Source organism: Mandrillus leucophaeus, unplaced genomic scaffold (assembly GCF_000951045.1).
Source record: "Mandrillus leucophaeus isolate KB7577 unplaced genomic scaffold, Mleu.le_1.0 Scaffold38, whole genome shotgun sequence".
NCBI lineage: Eukaryota > Metazoa > Chordata > Mammalia > Primates > Cercopithecidae > Mandrillus > Mandrillus leucophaeus.
In genome coordinates this window covers 95738-102227 of record NW_012104031.1, presented here as the reverse complement: position 1 = coordinate 102227, position 6490 = coordinate 95738, and positions in this window count along the sequence as shown.

The following is a 6490-nucleotide window of genomic DNA, read 5'->3' as shown; positions in this document are numbered from 1 at the left end:
TCTGGCCGATTAGACTACACATTTCTCAGGGGGGCACAGAGCGAGAATCCTTGAATACCACACTGGGCAGCTCACGGTGCCAGCCACAGGCCTGGCCTGGGTATGTTGTGTGTGGTTTCTTCAGTGGAAGAAAAGTTGAAGCTCATTTCATTGTTTCAATTAGCAAACATGCCTGGAGGGAGGAGGCAAAAGTTTCCATGGAGGGCCAAACTGGGCGGCACACACTGAAACTGGGAAACCTCTACCCCAGAGCACGTTCACCCCAAATGTTCCATTTGGGTGACTTGGGAAAGCGGGCATCAGGCCACCCTCAGGCCAACCACTAATGTTTGACGACTGACTTGTTCTTATACTGTTGCCCTTTAGAATATTGTCCCCTACAGTCTTCTACTTGTTTCTGAGGCCAAGTTTTAAGTGAACGTGTGTGTGTGTGTGTGAGACAGAGAGAGAGAGAGAGAGAGAGAAGGGATTAGACAGGGAGCCCGCATAGGGGTGTAGAGGCACATTTGGCCCTCTTTTGGAGAAGATGTGAGCATTCTCGTGGGGCCCGCTGCTGCCGTGGGTGCTTTGGGAATGGGAAGTGAACTGTCCATGCTGGTCCTTACAGCCTTTGCACATGGGACTGAAACTAGTACTTTCAGGGTCTATTTGCAGAACTATCCTAACACCTTTGGAAGCCAAGTCACCAGCCACCCTCAGACTCTAGTCCCCACTTCCTCCAGCCATGTGGATAAAGAGTCAGCCAACTTCCCTTCTGTTCCTGTGACACATGCTCCAGAGGAGAATGACGCCAGCCTCGACCCTGCGGAGGAGGTCCTGACGCTGCATTCCCTCACTGCTTCCTTCCTTCCCTCCTGTAGGTGTTCATTCAATGATCTGAGCCCGTCAGATGGTGCAGAAATGGAGAATTGCATTTTATCAGTGGAAATAAAACACGGAGCAAACAATGGCATAAAAAACACAGCTTAAGGGTTGTGGGGATTTAGAGGAAGGAGAGATTAATTCTAGTTAGGAGACGTCAAAGAGGGCTTTATGGAAAGAAGGCATATGAATTGGAGCTTGAAGGATGTGGAGGATAGGAATGTGCAGATGTGTGGTGAATGGAGCAGGGATTCAGGCTCAATATGCAGAGAAGTGATGTGGGGCCAGGGAGAGGAGATGCTAAACCTCTGGCTGGCAGAAGAACGAGTGCATGGGAAGGGCTCCAAGTCATAGCTGAGCACCTTCACAGTGCATCCCATGGGCTGAGATTTCAGTCTTGCGTCTCACAGCACTGTGTCTGACAGCTTTTCACTGTCATCTTAACACTCATTGAAAGGGAGTCATTTTGGGGAAACAGCATGTTCCTCTGATGAACAGAAGAGAAGGAATTCTAGGACTAAGTGTACAAGTAAGAAAATCGGGATGATTCCGTTTGGTGCAGGGTAGACTAGATGTCCAGGGAGAACAGGTGGTCAAACTGAGGCAAGGCCCTGGGAGCCCTGGAAGTTGCGCCAGCTTGGATTGCATTTGGCGTGCAGCGGGGCACCACTGCGAAGTGTACGGCAGGGGAAGGGTGTGATTAGAGCTGGGCTTCAGAAATATGTATCTATCAGGCACTGGTTTGTCGGAGGGCAAGAGACAGAATCAGTGTCAGGATGTTCCTGGAATATTTCTGGTGAAAGGTAATGACTGGAGGGTGGGGACAAGGAAATAGGTCACAGAGGCATTTCTGTGGCAGAACCAGCAGGGTCGTTGTGAAGACTGAATGATGTTGTGTGGCTTAGGCATCATTTTCACACTGCAGCCGCCATCACTCAGACTCCTGGCCAACACCAGACCAGCACATTCAACAGTCGGGGCGGCCCTTGCACAGAAACGGCCCTTCCAAAAGCCTGCAGAGGTGCTGTCTAACAATGGGCTTCCACATGGCTCTTGGGGTGCTTTGTCTCAGACGAAAAATTCATAAAACCATTTACTCTACGGCTTTCTGCCTTTTATGAGACTCGCTTATGTGGAGTGAAGGTCTGTGGCCTGATGAGCATAGGCATGTAAGCTAGGTAAATGTTTACATAAGTGCAATGTCATTGCATCCTCAAAATAACCCCATGCAACACAGTCATCCCTTGGTACATGTGGGGAACTGGTTTCAGGACCCCCAAGTATACTAAACTTTGAGCACACTCAAGTCCTGCAGTTGGCCCCAAAGAACCCACATATAGGATAAATCCGTGCTCCATATACATAGGATTTGCATCCCGAGAATACTGTATTTTGTTGTTGTTGCTGTTTTTGAGATGGAGTTTCTTTCTGTCGCTGAGGCTGGAGTGCAGTGGCACCGTCTTGGCTCACTGCAACCTCTGCCTCCTGGGTTCAAGCAATTCTCCTGCCTCAGCCTCCCGAGTAGCTGGGATTACAGGCACCTGCCACTATGCCCAGCTAATTTTTGTATTTTTAGTAGGATGGGGTTTCACCATGTTGGCCAGGCTGGTCTTGAACTCCTGATCTCAAGTGATCTACCTGCCTCAGCCTCCCAAAGTGCTGGGATTACAGATGTGAGCCACTGCACCAGCTGAATACTATATTTTTGGTCTGCCTTTGGTTGAAAAAATAAAATCTGTGAATAAGTGAACTCGTGCAAGTCCAAACCTGTGTTGTTCAGGGGTCAACTGTAGTTCCTACTCTCATGCCCATTTGACAGATGAACAAACTGAGGTGCAGAGGTCCCACAACTGATGCTAGGAATGAAGTCCGAGCCTGCCTGACTCTGGAGCCAGTGTTGTTAACTGTTCTACTACATTGCTTTGATAGCTTGTTTGGATCAGGCTGTTCTAAATTGACTTTAAAAGCAATAATTTGGTTAAAAAGGAAAAATGAAAGTAAAAACCAAACAAAAAATGTGTGTGTGCAGGTGTGTAGTTGTGATCTACTCTGAGCATGACACCCAAATCAGAAGGGAAGGTACCACTCTTAGCCAAGTGCTTCCACCCAGGTAAGACCACGGATTCTTCCCAACAGTTCTGAGGTGAGTGTCTTAGAGACATGAAGTCATTACCCAAGGCCACCGAGCACAGATGTAAACCAAGGCTATTTGACTTTCAGCCTGGTGTGTCTTCCGTGATCCCTGCAGTCAAAAACTGACAGCCAGGGCCTCTCCCAGTTATGTTGCAGGTTTTCGAGTACTTCACTTAGTGTCTGGCATAAAATAAATATTTGTTGTATTGGATTGAATTGAACCCCAAATGAACCTAATGTTCCTTAAGAGAGGATCTGATAAATAAATGGACACTGCATAGATGTTAGAAGAATGAGCTATCAGCAATGACAGGGAATCTACTGTTAAATGAAAAAAGTAGTTTAGAGAAGAGTCAGCCTGGCACAGAGTGAACCCCACAACTGGGGTCCAGCCTGGGAGGCCACATGGGTTCTTGACTTCATGCAGGAAAGAATTCAAAAGCAAGCCAACAGAGTAAAGTGAAAGGAAGATTATTAAGAAAAGTAAAGGAATTCAAGGGTAGCAACTCTACAGGCAGAGCAGCGGCACGGGCCGCTTGACCAAATATACTTATGGTTATGCCTTGATTATATGCTAAATAAGGGGTGGGCTATTCATGAGTTTCCCGGGAAAGGGGTAGGGAGTTCCAGGAACTGAGGGTTCCTCCCCTTTGTAGACCATCTAGGATAACTTCTGGATGTTGCTGTGGCATTTGTAAACTGTCATGGCGCTGATGGGAGTGTCTTTTTAACATGTGCATTATAATTAGCCTACAATGATCAATCAGGACCACCAGAGGTGGCTTTCATCACCATCTTGATTTTGGTGAGTTTTGGCTGGCTTCTTTACCACATCTGGTTTTATCAGCAGGGTCTTTGTAACCTGTATCTTGTGAAACCAGTCCTGTCGACTTCCTATCTCATCCTGTGACTAAAAATGCCTGACCTCCTGGGAATGCAGCCCAGCCAGGTCTCAGCCTCATTGTCCCCATCCCCTATTCAAGATGGAGTCACTCTGTTTCCAATGCCTCTTACATGTAGAGTATGATTCCTTTAGAAAAAGTTTCCTTACCAATAGCCACCTCTGTTAATATGTGCAAAGAAAAGTCTATAAAATGACTTCAAATTGATAATGGTACTTTTCTCTGAGGAATAAGGTCATGGAGGATTTTCACATGCTTTACAATAAGAAAAAACAGAAGATACTTTCATTTTGAAGGAAGCAAAAGCTAAAAGGGGGAAGAAAAAATAAGTTGTTTCTGGTGGCAATAGATACCACCAGAAGGGGGATGTGCTCAGGCCAGGATTCTCCATGTCAGATCTCTCAGGGTGGGCCCTCAGTCCCCAGGGTGAAACAGGTGCTCTCTCAATCTCTCTCTCTTTCTCAATATCTCTCTCCGTCTCTCACTCCATCTCCAATGTACTATGAAATATTTTTATTTATAACATACATATGGGCATGCTACAAGGAACCAGGACTCTGCAGGACAATGGCTGATGCCACATATGGGACTGGAAGTGTGCAAGATGGGCTGGAAAAGTTTACAGGAACTAACTTGAAGATCACCCACTGGCTAACGATAGAGTGATCTGGCATTAAAGAAAAAACTGGTGAGCTGAAACACATCAAATACGTTTAAAATCCTTTGGTGTTTAATATAGCACCAACTCATTCTGAAAACTGGTAAATAAAGGAAATAAAACTCCAAGTAATTGTCTTCTTTCCTGGGCAAATGGTTGATGAGGGAAAGGTTTTGTTTTGTTTTGTTTGTTTTTGAGACAAGGTCTTACTCTGTCACCCAGATTGGAGTACAGTGGCACGGTCATGGCTCGCTGCAGATTTGACCCCCTCGACTCAAGTGATCCTCCTTCCTCGGCTTCCCAGAGTGCTGGGACAGGTGTGAGCCATCGTGCCCACCCAAAGTTTTTTTTTTTTTTTTTTTTTTTGATGGAGTCTCGCTCTGTTGTCAGGCTGGAGTACAGTGGTGCAATCTTGGCTCACTGCAATCTCTGTCTCCTGGGTTCAAACGATTCTCCTGCCTCAGCCTCCTAAGTAGCTGGGACTACAGGTGCATGCCACCACACCCAGCTAATTTTTGTATTTTTTTTTTTGAGATGGAGTCTTGCTCTGTCACTCAGGTTGGAGTACAGTGGCGCAATCTCTACTCACTGCAAGCAAGTCTTCTGCCTCAGCCTCCCGAGTAGCTGGGACTACAGGTGCGTGCCACCACACCCAGCTAATTTTTGTATTTTTAGTAGAGACGGAGTTTCACCATATTGGCCAGGCTGGTCTCAAACTCCTGACCTCGTGATCCGCCTGCCTCAACCTCCCAAGGTGCTGGGATTACAGACGTGAGCCACTACACCTGACCTAATTTTTGTATTTTTAGTAGAGATGGGGTTTCACCATGTAGGCCAGGATGGTCTCAATCTCTTGACCTCGTGATCCACCCACCTCGGCCTCCCAAAGTGCTGGGATTACAAGCGTGAGCGACTGCACCCGGCCCATTTCGTTAATAGAAGAATTCCAACAAACAAATGCCAAAGGGATAGCAGAATTAGAAAAAGCCCTGTTCTACAATCCCTAATTATAGCGCGGATCTCAGCAATGATCATCAACGACCGCTGAAACGATCAGGTAAAATGCTGAACTTTGTAATGAATGATTGAAGCCAATAACTCCAAACCCACCCATCAGTCTTAACATCACCGATAGAGAGGCACCAGCATTATCTGCCTCCTGATGGGATACCACAGGAAATACCCAGCGCCATCTAGGAAGTATTTTTGCCACAAAACCAACCAGACCTCCAGATCTAGCTACTATTTTATAGGAAAGATAAGTTCAGAGAACTATGTCAAATGACACCTCGGGATTCCAGGAATGTTTCAAATATGCTAAACTCCTTAGAAGGAAAGACACCTATAGACATTTCAAATAAATGCAATTTATAGGCCTTGCTTGAATCCTGATACAAATAATCCAACTATAAAAACAGCCAAACATTTGTGGGACAATGGGAGATGCTTGAATTCCAACTGTACATTTAAATTTAAGGATGTTAGAAATATTTATGTACAAAATGATGTAATGCTCAGAATTTGCTTCAAAATAATCCAGGTACAGCATGTGGAGCTGGAGGAGTGGGCAGCAGTGCAGATAAACAGGCCTGGCCATGTGGATGGATTGTCAGAGCTGAGTGGAGTTGCACAGGGATTTATTATACCATGATCTCTGCTTGTACATATGTTTGGAGATTTTCATAATCAAATGTGAAAATTTTCTGATTTTCATAATCAAAAGTCAATAAAAAATATAGACATACAACTTAATTCCTCCAACATGACAGCGGTGGGAGTGGTGTGTATGTATGAAATGTGTGTGTGTGTGTGTGTGTGTGTGTTCTCATGTTCTGTTTGGTCTTAATTCAAGTTGCAACCCTGGAAACAGCTACATTCTCTGGAAAATAACTTTTTACAGGTGTAAAGAATGCCCCAACCTAACAGATTCAAGGGG